Source organism: Leopardus geoffroyi, chromosome B3 (genome assembly GCF_018350155.1).
Source record: "Leopardus geoffroyi isolate Oge1 chromosome B3, O.geoffroyi_Oge1_pat1.0, whole genome shotgun sequence".
Classification (NCBI taxonomy): domain Eukaryota; kingdom Metazoa; phylum Chordata; class Mammalia; order Carnivora; family Felidae; genus Leopardus; species Leopardus geoffroyi.
In genome coordinates, this window is record NC_059337.1 from 100,611,112 (window position 1) to 100,629,195 (window position 18,084).

The 18,084-nt window shown below is 36.4% G+C and overlaps 1 protein-coding gene, 2 non-coding genes and 1 pseudogene across 3 annotated transcripts in view; 1 reads left to right on the forward strand and 3 right to left on the reverse strand.

Annotated features, from left to right (window-relative positions):
• The window catches only part of LOC123583729 (translation initiation factor IF-2-like), a 28,743-nt gene extending 15,608 nt beyond the window's left edge, over nucleotides 1-13,135 (forward strand). Inside the window, exons 3-4 of the mRNA XM_045450834.1 lie at nucleotides 6,642-6,884; nucleotides 12,975-13,135. The gene's annotated coding sequence lies outside the window, so the exon portion shown is untranslated. The remainder of the gene's footprint in view (nucleotides 1-6,641; nucleotides 6,885-12,974) is intronic.
• LOC123584712 lies at nucleotides 5,522-5,591 on the reverse strand. Its single transcript, XR_006705658.1, has one exon. It is a non-coding gene; the product is annotated as a small nucleolar RNA U2-30 (small nucleolar RNA).
• Nucleotides 5,759-5,837, reverse strand: LOC123584714. The gene has a single exon (XR_006705660.1). It is a non-coding gene; the product is annotated as a small nucleolar RNA U2-19 (small nucleolar RNA).
• LOC123583844 lies at nucleotides 12,682-13,590 on the reverse strand (annotated as a pseudogene).
• Between the last annotated feature and the right edge of the window lie 4,494 nt (nucleotides 13,591-18,084).

An 18,084-nucleotide genomic window follows, 5' to 3' on the forward strand; every position in this document is an offset into this window, starting at 1 on the left:
CACTTTAATTATAATATGATTTGGTGTGGATCTGCTTTTGTTAATTTTGTTGAGAGTTCTCTGTGCCTCCTGGTATATCTTCGTGCCTCCTGGATCTATATATGTATTTCCTTTCCCAGGTTAGGACAGTTTTCAGCTATTATTTCTTCAAATAAATTTTCTGCCCCCCTTTTCTCTCTCTTCTTCTTCGGGTACTCCTCTAATGTGAATGTTATTAAATTCGATGGAATCACTGAGTTCCCTAAGTCTATTCTCATTTTGCATTATTCTTTTCTCTTTCTTTTGTTCAGCTTGATTAGCTTCCATTACTCTGTTTTCTAGGTCACTATTTTGTTCTTCTGCCTCTTTCATCCTGCTGTTAATACTGTCAAGCATGTTTCACGTGTCATTTATTGAGCCCTTTCCTCTGCTATGTTATTCCTTACTTATTGTATATTCTTGGCTCCTTTGTCATAAATTGACCATATATGCATGGGTTTATTTCTGGGCTCTGTTCTATTTCACTGATTTATGTGGCTGTGTTTATGCCAATACCATACCGTTTTCGTTATCATAGCTTTGTAATATAGTTTGAAATCAGGAAGTGTGATGCCTGCAGAATTGTTCCTCTTTCTCAGAGTTGCTTTGGCTATTTGGGATCTTTTGTGGTTCTGTTACAAATTTTAGAATTGTTTTTTCCATTTCTGTGAAAAAATGCCATTGGAATTTTGATAAGGATTGCATTGAATCTGTAGATTACTTTGGGTAGAATGGACATTTTAACAATATTAATTCTTCTAGTCCATGAGCATGGAATATCTTTCCATTTGTGACTTCAATTTATTTCATCAATGTCTTAGAGTAGGCATTTTTTTCTTTTGAAACAATTGTAAATGGAACTGTATTCTTAATTTCTCTTTCAGAGAGTTTGTTATTAGTGTATAGAGACTCAACTCATTTTTGTATATTGATTTTGTATCCTACAACTTATTATTCTAATGAGGTTTTTTTTTTGGTGAAGTTTTTAGGGTTTTCTATATATAGTATCATGTCATCTGCATGTAGAGACAGTTTACTTTCTGATTTGGATGCTTTTTATTACTTTATCTTGCATCATTGCTCTAGCTAGGACTCCCAGTACTATTTTAAATAAAAGTGGTGAGGGTAGACATCCTTGTCTTGTTCCTGATCTTATAAGAAAAGCTTTCAGTTTTTTACAATTGAGTATGATGTTAGCTGTGGGATCATTGTATATTGTCTTTAGTATGTTTAGGTATTTTCTCTCTGTACTCTGTTGAGAGTTTTTATCATGAATGGATGTTGTGTTTTGTCAAATGCTTTTGCTGCATCCTTTTAATGTATTGTTGAATTCAGTTTGCTAATATTTTATTGAGGATTTTTACATCTGTGTTCATCAGGGATATTAGTCTGTATTTTCCTTTTGTTTTAGTGCCTTTATCTGGTTTTGATATTTAATGCTGGCCTCATAAAATAAGTTTGGAAGTGTTCCCCCCTCTTCAATTTTTGGAAGAGTTTGAGAAGGATTTGTATTAATTCTTTAAACATTTGATAGAATTCACCAGGGAAGCCATCTGGACTTTTGTTTGTTGGCGGTTTCTGATTACTGATTCAATCTCCTTACTAGTAATTAGTCTGTTCAGATTTTCTCTTTTTTCATGATTCAGTCTTTGTAGGTTGTATGTTTGTAGGAATGTATTCATTTCTTCTACATTGTCTAGTTTGTTGGTATGAAGTTCATAATACTCTCTTATTTGTATTTCCATTGTGTCAATTGTGACATCTCTTTAATATCTGATTTTATTTTGAGTTTTCTCTCTGTTTTTTCCTTGGTGAGTCTAGCTAAATGTTTATCTTTTCAAAAACCAGCTCTTGGTTTCATTGATCTTTTCTACTGATTTTTTTAGTCTCTGCTTCATTTATTTCTGCTCTGATATTTGTTAGTTCCTTCCCTCTACTAACTTTGGGCTTAATTCTTTTTTTAGTTTCATAAGGTATAAAGTTGGGTGGTTTATTTGAGATCTTTCTTATTTCTTAATATAGGTATTTATCACTGTGAACTTCTGTCTTAAAACTACTTTTGCTGCATCCTATAAATTTTGGTATGTTATATTCTCATTTTTATTTGTCTCAAAATTTGATTTCTGTTTTTATTTCTTTTTTGACCTATTGGTTGTTTGGTAGTATGTTGTTTAATCTCCACATAACTTGTCAGTTTTCCAGTTTTCTTCTTTTTTAAAATTTTTTTTTTTCAACGTTTATTTATTTTGGGGACAGAGAGAGACACAGCATGAACGGGGGAGGGGCAGAGAGAGAGGGAGACACAGAATCGGAAACAGGCTCCAGGCTCTGAGCCATCAGCCCAGAGCCCGACGCGGAGCTCGAACTCACGGACCGCGAGATCGTGACCTGGCTGAAGTCGGACGCTTAACCGACTGCGCCACCCAGGCGCCCCTCCAATTTTCTTCTTGTAATTGTTTTCTAGTTTCATACCATTGTGTTGGGGAAAAAATGCTTGATATTATTTCAGTCTTTTAAATTTATTAAGATTTATTTTGTGATCTACCCTGGAGAATGTCCCATGTGTGCTTGGGGAAAATGTTTATTCTGCTGCTTTTGGATGGAATGTTCTATAAATGTCTATTAAGACCACCTGGTCTAACATGTTGTTTAAGTCCTATGTTTCTTTATTGATTTTTCTGTCTGGATGATCTATCCAATGATGACAGTGAGGTATTGAAGTCTCCTACTATTATTGGATTGCTGTTTATTTCTCCTTTTAGGTCTGTTAATATTTGCTTTATATATTTAGGTACTTCTATGTTGGGTGTATGTAAATTTACAAATGTTCTGTCATCTTACTGGATTGACCCCTTTATCATTAGAAAATTTTTTAATCATAAAAATCATAAAAAAAATTTTTTTAATGTCTATTTATTTTTGCGAGAGAGATAGCAGGGGAGGGCCAGAGAGAGAGAGGGAGACACAGAATCCAAAGCAGGCTCCAGGCTCTGAGCTGTCAGCACAGAGCCCAAAGCAGGGCTCGAACTCATGAACCACGAGATCATGACCTGAGCTGAAGTCAGATGCTTAACCAATTGAGCCACCCAGGTGCCCCTATATAATTAACTTCTTTGTCTCTTATTACAGGTTTGTCTTAAAGTCTATTTTTTCCTCATACAGCTATAGCTACTTCAGCTGTCATTTGATTCCCATTTGCATACACTGTCTTTTCCCATACCTTCCCTTCCCTGGTGTGTTCTTAAAGTTGAAATGAGTCTCTTATAGGCAGCATATAGTTGGGATATTTATATATTTAAAATCTCTTCAGCCACTCTGTGTCTTTTAATAGGAGAATTTAGTCCATTTACATTTAAAGTAATTATTGATAGGTATGGACTTACTGCCATTGTGTTCATTGTTTTCTAATTCCTTTGTTCCTTTTTCTTTTGTTCTCTTCGTTTGTGATTGGATGATTTTCTGTATTGGTATGCTTAGATTCCTTTTCCTTTATCTTTTATGAATCTAGTATAGGTTTTGCTTTGTGGTTACAGCATGGCTTACATAAAACATATTTATAACTGTCTATTTTAAGTTGATAATAACTTAAAATTTTTTAAAAAAATATTTATTTATTTTTGAGAGACAGAAAGAGAACACAAGCCGGGGAAGAGTAGAGAGAGAGAGAGAGAGAGAGACCCAGAATTCAAAGCAGGCTCCAGGCTCTGAGCTGTCAGCACAGAGCCCAATGCAGGGCTTGAACCCACAAACCAACAGTGAAATCATGACCTGACCTGAAGTTGGATGCCTAATTGAGTGAGCTACCCACGAGCCTCAAGTTGAGAACAACTCTTATGTCCAACTTCATTATAAAGCTCTACATTTTTACTGCCCCCCTTTTATGTTTTTGATTTAACAATTTATATTTTTTGTCTGTGTATCCATTAACAAATTATTGTAGTTATAGTTATTTTTCACTTTTGTCTTTTAGCCTTCATACTAGTTTTATAAATGATTAACCTACCACCATTACATTAAATTATTGTGAACTTAACCATATATTTACCTTTACCAATGAAATTTATACTCTCATATGTTTTCCTGTTACTAATTAGCCCCCTTTCATTTCAGCTTAAAGAAATTCCTTTAACATTTCTTGTGGATTCGGTGTAATGGTGCTGAACTCCTCCAGCTTTTGCTTGTCTGGAAAACTCTTTTTCTTTCCTTCAATTTTGAAGGATTTTTTTTGCCAGGTAGAGTATTTTTGGTTGGCAGATTTTTTCTTTCAGCTCAGCGAATATATCATGCCACTCCTTTCTGACTTGCAAGAATTTGTTGAAAAAATTTGTTGATAGTCTTATGGGTGTTTCCTTAAACATAACAAGTTGTCTTTCTCTTGCTGTTTTTAATATTTTGTCCTTGTCTTTAACTTTTGATAATTTAATTATACTGTGTCTTGGTGTGGGTCTCTTTGAATTCATCTTCTTTCGAACTTCCTGGATCTGGATGTCTGTTTCCTTTCTCAGGTTAGGGAAGTTTTCAGCCATTACTTCTTTAAAGACTTTTTTCTGCCCCTTTCTCTTCTCCTTCTGGGACCCCTATAATGTTGGGCCTCTTGATGTTGTCCTGTTAGTCCCTTAAGCTATTTTATTTTTCTTTTCGCTCCTCTTCTTGATGAATTCTACTGCCCTATCTTAGATTGTGCTGATTTTTTTCTTCCACTTCATCTGCTATTAAAACTTTCTATTGAGGGGCACCTGGGTGGCTTAGTCGGCCAAGCATCGGACTTTGGCTCAGGTCACGATCTCACAGTTTGTGAGTTCGAGCCCCGCATCGGGCTCTGTACTGACATTTCAGAGTCTGACATCTCAGATTCTGTGTCTCCTTCTATCTCTGTTCCTCCCCCACTTGTGCTCTGTCTCTCTGTGTCTCTCAAAAATAAATAAATGTAAAAAAAAAAACCTTCTATTGAATTTTTCAGTTCAATTATTAAATTCTTCAGCTATGTGACTTCTGTTTGGTACTTTCTTATATTTTTCATCTCCTGTTGAAATTCTCACTTTGTTCATGCATTGTTTTCCTGACCTCAGCAAGTGGTCTTTATGACCATTGTTTTGAACTTCTTGTCAGGTAAATCACTTATCTCTCTTTCATTAAGGAATTTTTCTGAGGTTTTAGTTTGTTGTTTTGTTTGGAACATATTCCTCTATTCATTTTTCTTGACTCTTTCTGTTGATTTTCTGTGCATTAGATAAAACAACCACGTTTCTCTGTCTTGAAGGGGTGGTCTCATTTAGGCAGTGAACCTTATTATTCAATCCTGACTTCCTTGTGGTTTTCTCTCAAAATTTTGTGGTTGTCCAAATGACCTTCTATGTTCTTAGTGGCTTCCAGTAGTTGAGGGTGTGCCAATATTTCTCATTGTCCCAAAGGGGAAGATCTCAGTCAGCACTAAATGCAGACAGATTAGAAGCAGACACTCAGGGAGCATCTTTTTAACTTTCTTTAAAAAAATTTTTCATTTTGAGCTCAGAGAAAGTGTAGAAACCCTTGTAGTTATAAAGGTCTGTATTAAAACCTTTTCATCATTGATTAGAGCTGATTAGTCTTTCATACACATACATAATTACCCCCACACGTATCTTACTCATCCATCACCAAGTTCTCACTATTTTACTGTCACTTTTATGAACACACATCCACACACGCATGCATTCCTAACTCTAGACATAAGCCCTTTTTGTTTTAAATTACTTTTGCTTCTCAGAACTACAAAGATCATGCATCAGGTAGACTGGAAGGCCTCTGATACTCAGATTTGGGTATTTTCATCATTGAGCCACTTCTTTTTAAAGTATGTAAATATACCTCTTGGAGCACTTGGGTGGCTCATTCATTTAAGCGTCAGACTGTTGATTTCGGCTCAGGTCATGATCTCATGGTTTGTGGGTCGACCCTGCATTGGGCTCCACACTGACAGTGCAGGGCCTGCTCAAGATTCTTGTTCTCCCTCTCTCTGCTCTTCCCCCCATCTCTGAAAATAAGTAAATAAACATTAAAAAAAAAAAGATTCTCTCTCTCCCTCTCTCTTTGCCCCTCCCCTGCTCATGCTCTCTCACTCTCAAAAAAAAAAAAAAAAAAAAAAAAATTAAGTATGTAAATATACCTCCTTCAGGGGCAGACTGGGAGATGTGTGTTTCTGTCTGCTCCCTCTGCACATCAAGCCCTGAGGGGGATAGACAGTTAAGAATTGTTTCTTTGTTTGCTACCAACCCACTGAATCCATGAACACGAGTCCCACTGGCTACCAGTGCCAGGTTATCAAGAGATGTGTCCTCTGGGGGGCAGCCACAAAAGCCAGGGTGGCACCCGTTATGCATAAGCTCCTTTCTCAAAGACGTTGGTAACGTGGAGTGGGACAAAGGGAGAGCACAAAGATGGTGTCTGCTGGCGTTCCTGGTTTCTGGAGAGGATGGCAATGGACCTCTAGATGTGCGTTATGATAGAAGCCTGCCCCACAGGTCACAGCTATTGAGAGATAAACTAATAGGCCTCTTTCACAAAAAGGTTGCGTGTCAATCTGCTGCCTCTGCAGTGTGCAGTGAGGGATGGATACCTCCTTAAGAATGGTTTCTCTCTTACAGTCTTGTGGTACCTGCAAGCATAAGCCCCATTAGAGGGCTTCCTCTGGGAGCAGCTGCAAAAACTGGGGCACCAGACATGTGGACGAGCTCCTTTTTGGGATATACTGATGACCTACCTGGAGTGAGGCAGAGGGAGAACAGGAAGATGTCCCTACCAGTCTCTGTGGTTTCTGGAGAATATTGCAGTTCGCCTCTAGAAGTGTTTTAAATTAGAAACCTGCCCCTCAAGCCAAAACTTTAAAGGTAAGCAATAGCTTCTTTCGTGGGGAAACTGGGCATGATTCAGTCTGCTCCCTCTGCGCTGTGCTCTGAGGGCCAAGCCATGGTGAGTCCATACAAATCCTGTAAGAACTGTTAATTCACTATAGACTGTGGATCTCGTGGATGTAAGTCCCTGTTGGCTTTCAGAGCTAGATGTTTTGTGAGTCCATTTCTCAGGTAGAAGTCTTAAAAGTTGTGGTGCCAGCTCTGGTGTCCAAGCCCTTCTCTCCTCAGAGAGAAGCTGGGAGTTGTGAGCTCCCTCCTAGTTGTGTGTTGCTGCTCCAGGGATAAGATTGTGTCTGAGGCTTTCCTACTCATCAGTGGGAGTTTTTTCTCACTTGCCTGATGTGTAAGAGTCACTCAGCTAGTTTCTAGATTTCTTTCAGAGGGGATTGTTCTGTATGTAGCTGAAGATTCAGTGTGTCTGTGAAAGGAGGTGACTTTAAGGTTCTCTTTTGTCACTGTCTTGAACCAGAAAAACAGTTTGTGGATTCTTATAAGAAATGCTATATCATCAATGTTTCTGCTAGCAAAGATCATGATATTATGTGGGAAAACATGCTATCAGTGATTGAGTTGAGAAATGATTTGGGAGTGTTGGGTTCAATGAAAACTGTTAAGAATACCTTAACCCATTTATTTCATTCATATTTTTCTTGTAATATTTGCACAAGAATTATATATAACAATCTATGTCTACTTACATAAATGTCTCTTTTGCTAGGTTTTGAAATAGAATTTCTAAGTGTTAAAGTATGTGTTATAGTTTTTAATTGGCCGTATTGTTTCTTTTTTTGTGGTATATAAACTAATGATAGGTCTTAGAGTAGATGTATCTTAAGATTTGATGAAATATGGTACATACCTTAAACATATTAATGTTCATAAATTATTTGATCCTTATGTTAATACTGGGAGATAAGACAGGCATTATTATTTCCATAAGACAAATGAAACTCAGGTGGTTTTCATTTTGTTATAGGTGAGGCCGTGTTATATTTTATAGACTTTTAAACTTAACCTAATAAGATAGTACAGTAATTTATTTTTTATAATGTTAAACCAAAACTTTATAGCATTTTTACTGTTGAGTAGATCATGTTACATAATGACACTTTTTTGAAAGTGTGATGTTATAAAAGAAACATGACTGGTGATAAAGCACAGGGCTATTTATGTGTGGAGTTAGGGACACTCGGATATGACAGCAATTCCTGGAAGGGAAGCAAAGGATCAAACCTAGGAGAAATGTGGTTCTATGTAAAACATCTCAAATCTAATTGAACTGTGAAGTGTATTTATTAACATGTTATAGATAACAACATATGTCTTGTTCAGACCTTCAAAAGTGGCTCATTTTTTCGTAGGTGCTGTGTCTTCACATTATACAGTTGCCTATATCTACTGCTTGGTAGTCAGCTTCCTGCTTCCAAGCAATAGAAACCAACTGTGGAAGGATTGTTAGTTTATAGAATCAATGGGAAGGCTGGAGAACCAACCAGGCTCAAAAAACAATAGAGGCCAAGTGAGACTAGGCAGCCAAGAACAGCCAGCTGCCCAGAGTCTGGGGAAACTGTATTTTGGTCTTTCAGTTTCCTCCTGTCCAGAGTCAGACATTGTTGAATTTTCAAAATCAGATCCAGGGCAGCCAGAATAAGCACATGTATACTTTATTATAATATATTATGCCATATATATTTTGTTTAAATATGATTGAGTGGAACATTTAAAATGTGCATTTAATGAGGCCACTTTTAGGTATAAAGAATTGTTTTATTATAATTACTTTTCTTTTGAAGAGTGCTCTTAAATACTGGAAGACATTCCTAGAACCACAACATTCATCCTGCTGTTGGCACAGCCTATTTTATTAACTCTTTCCTTGCTGAAAGTTAAAATATATATGGGTATCTCCTCCTGCCCCTGCGCAGAAACTAAGCCAATTTTATTGTGAAATATATTATGATTCACCTTACTTGCTGGAATTCACCTATAAAACTAGGTATGGCTATGGGTGGCAGAGAGTCATTTTTAGGCGTTCCTTGATTATACCATTCTCCTGTGTCACTTGACTTCCATCTCTGAATTCAGTCTTTAAGTATCTAACATATAGTTTGTGTACCCATTTATTTGTTTATTGCTTACTGCAAAGGTAATGAATGGTTGTTTTAAAATCTGTAACATTACAGAAACACAGAACAAAGAGTGACCATTCCCCATAATCCTGCTCTCAAGGATTATGTTAATATTCCTGTTAATAATATTATGTTAATAGTTTGGTAGATCTTCATCCAGACTGCCTGGGTTCAATTTCCAGCTTTTCCATTTAGCTGGCCACCTTGGACAAGTTATTTGTCCTCACACTGCCTCAGTTTCCTCATTTCAGCCTAAGAGTACTGGCTTACAAGGTTTTGTGAGGGTTTAACAGATAAGATGAAAAGTGTTCAGCATAATTACTAGCATATAGTAAGTGCTTGATAAATGCTAGTTTGTGTATGTGTATTGGTCAAAATAAGCTAGATTATATTGCAATAACAAACAATCCACCCAAATCTCAGTGGCTTAACACAACAAAAATTTTTTGCTAATGCTGCATTTCTTACACAGATTAGCAGGGTGTTTTCTCCATGTAGTCAGTCAGGGGCCCCGGCTAATGGAGGTTCGACCATGTTGTGGCCACACTCTGTAATACATTGTGCTTTTAGTCACCATAAAGAGACTATAAAATCACACATGGATTTTTTACTGCCTCAGCCCATAATTGACATACTCTACTTCCATTTACAATTTATTAGTGTAAAGAGGTGGAAGGGGAAAAAGAAGGCTTTGGTTGAGGTCTAGTAATAGATAAATAAATACAGAGGTAGAGATGATCCATATTATGGTATATTGTAACACCGATACTGTAGCCAAAATGTACAAAAAAAAAAAAAACATTTTGAAACAAGAGGAGGAAGATGATAATGGCTGGGACTCTTGTAATTTACCTCAGAGGCTGTGGGAGAGCCAACCCAACTCACGGTGTAATCTGTGCATATGGTGGCTTGTAGTTTTTGCCATAAGGAAGAAATATAAAATTTTAGGTTTGGATTAAGAACTATAAAACTATAGGGTGCCCATAAAAAGTGGCTCACTCCTTACTGTTATTTATACTAATTTTTAAAATCCAGTTTTAAAAATAAGCACTGCTGGCACAAGAACGGACACTCAGATCAATGGAACAGAATAGAGAACCCAGAAATGGACCCACAAACGTATGGCCAACTAATCTTTGACAAAGCAGGAAAGAATATCCAATGGAATAAAGACCGTCTCTTCAAGTGGTGCTGGGAAAACTGGACAGTGACATGCAGAAGAATGAACCTGGGCCACTTTCTTACACCATACACAAAAGCAAACTCAAAATGGATGAAAGACCTAAATGTAAGACAGGAAGCCATCAAAATACTCGAGGAGAAAGCAGGCAAAAACTTCTTTGATCTTGGCCGCAGCAACTTCTTACTCAATACGTCTCTGGAGACAAGGGAAACAAAAGCAAAAATGAACTACTGGGACCTCATCAAAATAAAAAGCTTCTGCTTTTTATTAAAAGTGAAGGAAATAATCAGCAAAACTAAAAGGCAACTGACAGAATGGGAGAAGATATTTGCAAATGACATATCAGATAAAGGGTTAGTATACAAAATCTATAAAGAACTTATCAAACTCAACACCCAAAAAACAAATAATCCAGTGAAGAAATGGGCAAAAGACATGAACAGACACTTCTTCAAGGAAGTGCATCCAGATGGCGAACCAACACATGAAAAAATGCTCAACATCACTCATCATCAGGGAAATACAAATCAAGACCACAATGAGATACCACCTCACCCCTGTCAGAATGGCTAACATTAACAACTCAGGCAACAACAGATGTTGGCAAGGATGCTGAGAAAGAGGATCTCTTTTTCAGTGCTGGTGGGAATGCAAGCTGGTGCAGCCAATCTGGAAAAGAGTATGGAGGTTCCTCAAAAAATTAAAAATAGAACTACCCTATGACCCAGCAATTGCCCTACTAGGCATTTATCCACGGGATACAGGTGTGCTGTTTTGAAGGGACACATATACAATGGAGTATTACTTGGCAATCAAAAAGAATGAAATCTTGCCATTTGCAACTACGTGGATGGAACTGGAGGGTATTATGCTAAGTGAAATTAGTCAGTCAGAGAAAGACAAAAATCATATGACTTCACTCATCTGAGGACTTTAAGAGACAAAACAGATGAACATATGGGAAGGGAAACAAATATAAAAACAGGGAGAGGGACAAAACAGAAGAGACTCATAAATATAGAGAACAAACTGAGGGTTACTGGAGGGGTTGTGGGGGGGGTGGGCTAAATGGGTAAAGGGCACTAAGGAATCTACCCCTGAAATCATTGTTGCACTATATGCTAACTAATTTGGATATAAATTTTAAAAAATAAAAAATAAAATTAAAAAAATAAAAAATATATTAAGTGTAAAAAAAAAATAAGCACTGAGTCATGTTGTTATAGGGTAAGCAAATGATCCTCCCTGATTATGAAAAGTCTGAACCGGTGATAGGCTATTCCTGAACGTTTAGAAAAGAGGCACTGAGAGTACTTTGGTTTGGGTTCAAGTAAAAAGCCTTCAAATGAAGATTTTGGAATTGAAGAGCTCCATCTTCAGGATGCATCATCTGACATCTCAATGTTCACAAAGCCTGACTGAAAGAAGTCAAACCTAAACCAGCCCACTCAGCATTAACACACACCTCTTTTCTTTTAGAATTTTACTTTAATATAGAGTGGAAAAAAAAAACAACAAAAAACAAAAAACCCAAACCCTAACAGTTAAAATCAAACAACCACTCTACACAGACAAAACCTTCACAGAGGTCAACTGAAGTAATCCAGAGCTAAAACTGAATTGTGCAGATTTTCAATGAAGTCACCAGTCGTGTAACACAAAGGCAATTATTTACACACTAGGCAAGCCCTCTAAGAAATGTGCCCCAAGAAGCATTAACCTTTGTTTTTTGTGTGTGGCATCCTGAAGACTTGCACATTTTTTTAAGATAACTTAACATTTTTAATAGAATGTGATCTCTACCGTGCGGTAATGCTTTGGTACTCTTTATTTAGGATTCCTCATCCTAAAACTTGACATTTCCTCAGAGGAGCTTTGATTCTGCTTTAGAAGTTTCAATATAGATTAAAATCTTTATTAAAAATCAATACGGAGGGAGGTGACAGAGGATGCAACATATACACTCAAGTTACCTCTCTGTATGTTTAGAAATTACTCCTTCAAGGTATTTGCACCAGAGAGCTTTGTCTGTCCTGCTTAATATTCAGTAGTACAGGTTTGAATCATCAGAACCTTGGCAAGACCTTAAATTATTAACAACTACCTCTTGGGGCAAGTCCGTGTTACTGAGTTATGACAAATTTATTATCATGAAGGAAAACAAGCACAGCCAGTCATCTTAAAAATGCCCAACCACTGCTTCTCAATATAGAAAGACTAAAACTACATATGTTTATCATACAACAAATCCCGTCTCTGTCCTCTGAAATTCCCCTAGTTTCATTCATTAAAAGGGGATTAAAAAAAAAAAAAGACTTAAAGAGCACTTTACAGCATCATTCAGCTTTCCTATGAAATACTCAACATCTTAAATATTATGTATACTTTTTTTCTTTTAGTAAGCTAGACACTGGCTTCAGAGTTTGTGGAACTGGAGGAGAAATAACAACCCATTCAAAACTATTCTAGAAAGTGTCTTTTGGCAGAATAGCAGGTATCCAAGTTAAAAATAGGAGGGTTTTGTTGCTTTGTTTTCTTTCCAAAATTTAAATTGTTTTTTTGTTCCCCTTCTACTGAAATCTCAGTCACCACTCCTGAGTGGAGATGGGCAGAGGCTCTGGCCCCTGCTCCTCCGGCTTCTCAGCAGCTGCTTTCTTATTGCTGCAGCAAGGCTTGAATAGATGTGTGTCAATGAGAACTTCTCCAAAACGGCCTTTATAGATAATCCCGCAACGTATTTTCTGTCTTTTCCAGTATGTGAGACCTAAAAAGGAAAAAAACTGGCGTTCTGTTAGAGCCAGAAGCCATCTCTGTATCTGAACCACCATCTGACTGGTTACTGTAACAAGGAGACTGAGCTGGAAAGGCACTTGAGGTGGTACTGTGAGCATCAGAATTGTGACATTTAAATTCCTTCTGTAGTTTACTGATCTGGTTGCTTTTTATCCTGTTTCCAGATAGAGTTTTCACTTTCTTTGGTTTCAATGTTGTCTTCAGACTGGGTCCTGCCCTTGCATCTACCACATGATTCCAGTTTTTGTTGTTTTTTTTTTTAATCCTGCTGGCAATTTCTTCCGTCTTTTCACAAGCAGGACACAAGCATTACAGATGTCTCCTGAACGAGTCTCATGCAACCCAAAACAGCTCTGGAAGTCCTTTTCATAGCGTTTACTGTCAGTGAATCGAGAACTGGAGGACTTAGCTCTGCAAATACAGCAGCCGTCTATACTTTGGTACATCTTTGGCTTGTGAAAACCAAACATCTTTTCTTCTGGGCAATAGTCTTCCAAAATCAGCCGTTCCATGCACAATAACGTTCCTGAGGTCTGGAGTGCACGCCAAGCTAGCCCCCCTGCCCCCCTTCCAATTGCTCCCTTCTCCTCAACTGTCTTATCTAGAAAGATGGTCTACTGCAGTTCTGCAGTTGCTACCACTGGCTGGGAAGGTGTAGATTCCCCAGTTCATTTTTTTTTTTTTTTAATATATATCATGAACACCTCCCCATGTCAATATGTATTAATTTGTTGACTATTTATTGAGCACTTCTTTGTAGTAGGCCTTGTTCTGGCTAACGGGAATGAAGAAGACATTTAATAAACCCTGTCTTCATGAAATTTATTGGATTGCAAACAGATAAGAAATAAAATATTTTTTAAGTATAATATGTTAGAAGGTGATAAATGTTACGGCAAGAAAAAAGAAAGGGAAGAGGCAGAGGGAGTTTGGGTGGTACAGTTTTAATTAGAGTGGTCACTGAAGGTCTTTGTGAGGTGATTTGAGTTAAATTCTGAAAGGTGTGAGAAATATCTTGTGAATATCTTTATGGAGAGAACATCCTAAGAAAATAGAACTATACGTGTGGCTTGGTAATGTGAACATGAAGATGCATTTTCCTATTTTTGTATATGTTTAAAATTTTGTATATGTTTAAAATTATGAAAATAATTAAAAATGAAAAGTAAATCTGGTTATAAAGCTGATAATCAGATTTTATAGCCACATTTTGGAAAAGAAAAATCAGATAAAAAATATAATAAATATTGTCAATTTCTTAAAAAAAAATAAAGGTTTACCAGTTTACCTCCTTAGAAACAAAGCTTTAACTTGTTTCTATGTAGCCTCACTAACTGCCATACAATCCAGCACGTGATTACTGCTGTTTCTCACTGCATAATTGTGTTGTGTGTTAGTCTTATGTTTCCAATTACTTGTTAAACTTTTAATTGTATCTTTTTATCCCTCCTATCATTCCCTTTAAAGTGATTAGACATATAGTAAATTCCCTATAAAAGTTACAGATTGAGAAGTAAAACTTAGTGATGACTTTTTAAAAATATCTCAATTGTTAATAACTCTCAAAGCATTTTGCTGTGTCGAGAATGAGAAAAATTAATAAATAAGCCACACAAAATATATCCACAAGCAATTTAAAAGTTTGGAGTATTAGAGAACCGGTTTAAAAATACTTTGAGTATTGGGGCACCTGTGTGGCTCAGCTGGTTAAGCTTCCAACTTTAGCTCAGGTCATGATCTCGCAATGCATGGGTTTGAGCCCGCATCAGGCTCTGTGCTGACAGCTCAGAGCCTGGAGCCTGCTTCAGATTCTGTGTGTGTGTGTGTCTCTCTCTCTGCCCCTTCCCTGCTCATGCTCTGTCTCTCTCTCTCAAAAATAAATAGACATTAAAAAATAAAATACTTTAAGTATTTTTTCAAGTAATTGGCTGGATGTGAAATACAGTTTGAATAGAGACATTTCTTAGTCACATACTTAGCATGATTCTTTCACTAAAAAATTTGTTTTTTCAGTGATTTACTTTCTGTTGCCATACAACTAGGCTACATTGCACAAACATTTTGAGTAACTTCTGTCAATTTTTCCTTAAGATGACCGAGAGTCTGAACAATTAGATGATTATGGTTGAAGCAAAAAATGAAATCAGCCTTGTTCAGCCCAAAGAGTTTACTGAACTTTATAAAAGTTATTTGGCCAGATTGTGAGGTAACGCCCAGACACCAATGAGGAGTGTATCTGAAGGATCACTCATTTAGAACCACCCTGTATTTAGGGGAAGTGGTGACAGGCTGGTCAAGGAAGACGTTTGTTACAGACAAATTTGTCAGTGTTAGTCACACAGTTAGAACATAATGTTTAGAAGAAAATGCATGACACTGTTGGGAAGCTATGTTGGAAAAGCTGTGGCCAGAGAAAAGAGATTACAAATTGTACTTCCATGACAGAGATAACTTGTAAATATGCATAAAAAGTTTTGTTTTCATAATTTAGTTCACTCTATCTATTTTATATGAGGCAGAATCTGTTTTGAGAATATCATTACCTTAGGAAGGAAGGATTACTACATTATGCTGACATTAAATTAGAAATATTTTTAAGATTCAGAATGCTTATTTTTTCGGTATCAGACTGTCTAATCATAGGCCTTATCTAATCATTAAAACAGTTTCCGAAAAGTGGCCATTTCTCATTGTCAAACACAGAAACCATGGCATCATCATAATTCACAGGTCACCAAACTACTTTTAGACCATAAACCAATAATTTTGATGTCTGAACCTCAATTCCCTCATCTGAAAAAATAGAGACACAGATTACCCTCCTTCACCATTTTATTGGTATGTTTTGAGTGTACCAATTTCATGAGCCTCGTTCTTCTCAGCAGAAACTTGAGCAAAGGGAAAAATAAAGAATAATAATACAACCACTCATGGTGCCCTTGAAACAATGTGCCCATGTTAATTGCTAATCCTCCTCTGAAGGGAGAATTTCCTTATATTTCTACCTAATTACTAGAGGTACTTTACACTGCTCTGTCCTACCTAGCACGCATTCTGTGCTCAATCATCGTTTATTCATTCATTCTTTTAATGAGTTGGTCATTTACCAAATATTAAGATCTTACCGTGTGTCAGCTAGGGACTGGAGATACAAAGAAGGATAAAACAGTTCCAATTCTCATGGAACTGATAATAGAGGAAGGGAGACCATCACTATAAGTAGTTACAAATGCACTGAGTTTATGCAAAAGTAGTACGGGGTGCTATGGGAGTTTTCAGCAGGGGATTAGGTAACCTATTTTAGATCAGATTGGGTTTTAGAGACATCAAAGCTAAAACAAGAAAACTAAGGAGGAGTTGGCTAAGTAAAGAGTATAGGGGAAAGTGATTTAGGCAGAAGGAATAGCACTGATAGATTTTGAGGTACTGAAAGGAAAGCCAACATGCTACAATGTAGAGAGACAAAATCCAGATCTTGGAGTCTTTATTGTTTGGTCTTTATTCTGAGAGTAATGGGAAGCCATTGAGGATTTTTGTTTTCTGTTTTATATGTTTAAACAGGGAAGTAACATAATCACTTGCATTTTTAAAAGATCATTCTAGGCACTATGTGAAGAATGGAGGAGAGGATGGCCCACAAATAATACATGTGGGTAAACAGAAGACAATTGGAGGAAATTAATTAGGGAGTTGGCAAAGAGGAAGAGGAAAAAGTGGACTGATTCAAAAGATATTTAAAAGACAAAATCAATAGGATTTGATTGTGAGGGAAAGATGAATCAAGGATGACTTCCAGATTTCTGGCTTAAGGAAATGAGTGGATGTCATTTATTTAAATAAGGAATACTGGAGGAAGAGAAGGTTTGGGAAGGAGAATCATGAATCATAGTTGACCAGTACATAGCATACACAATAAGCCCTTTAGAATACAAAAATCTCAGGATAGAGATTATACATAGATATGCAAATACAGGTTCTCATCAAAATCATACTCATAACTTGATCCTTAAGTCTTTTTAAATTATGGATGATATTTATATCCTTTCAGTGGTCCTTTTCAGTCCTATTCTTGGGCATTTCAGATCCTTTTAGGCCAGGTCTTGGGTGTTATGCTGGTTTCAGCTTTAAATTACATGATTTAAAGCCTCCTCTTTGTTTCTTTTTTTTTCTTTTTCTTTTTCTCCTCTTTCTTATAGATTATAAAACCATAACTTCTTTTCTTTTATCCTGACATCTCTCATGTAGGATCTGATATTGTCTGAAGATCATTCCCACAGCTTGAATTTTCTTTATTTCTTACATATTTTTTTTCTCCATTGGGTTATAATAACTCAATAACTTCCTTCCCTCCAGCTACTAATCTTCCCTGTGTTGTACCATTTCCAAAACTTAACAACAACAACAACAACAAAACTATCATGAAGGAAGAAGCATTTTTAATCACAAGCCATTATTGCCAAATATTGCTGAGGAACACCTGTTTCACAGTAATGAAACAGATGTTTTGAATGAATGTCTACAGATGTTTTTCAGTCTTCACAAAAGATACAGCTAAAAAATGAGAATATAGAAAAATTGAAAATGAAGTAGTAGAAAATATATATTAGGTAAATACTGAGTGAAATAAAGCTAGTATAAATCTATTAATATCAGAAAATGTGAGATTTTAAAGCAAAAAGCAATTAAAGAGGATCACTAGAGATGATAAAAGGATCAAATCACCAGGAACAACAGGGAGTTAGAGACAAATTCCACAATTATAATGAGAGATTTCAACAGCTATTTCTCAGTGTTACATCAAGCACACAAAAAAGCAAAGTTAACAAGATTGTTGAAAACTTGAACGAAACAAATTAATATGCTTGATTCAATGGACATACACAGAACGCTCCACAAAAAAACTGCAGAATACATGTTCTTTCAAGTGGAATACTTTTGATAATATTTGTAACCATATATTGGGCTATAAAGGAAGTCTGAACAAATTTCAAAGGACTGGTGTCATACATATTGCATTCTTTGATCACAGTGGGATAAAATGAAAAATCTGTACTGAAAAAATAATTATAAA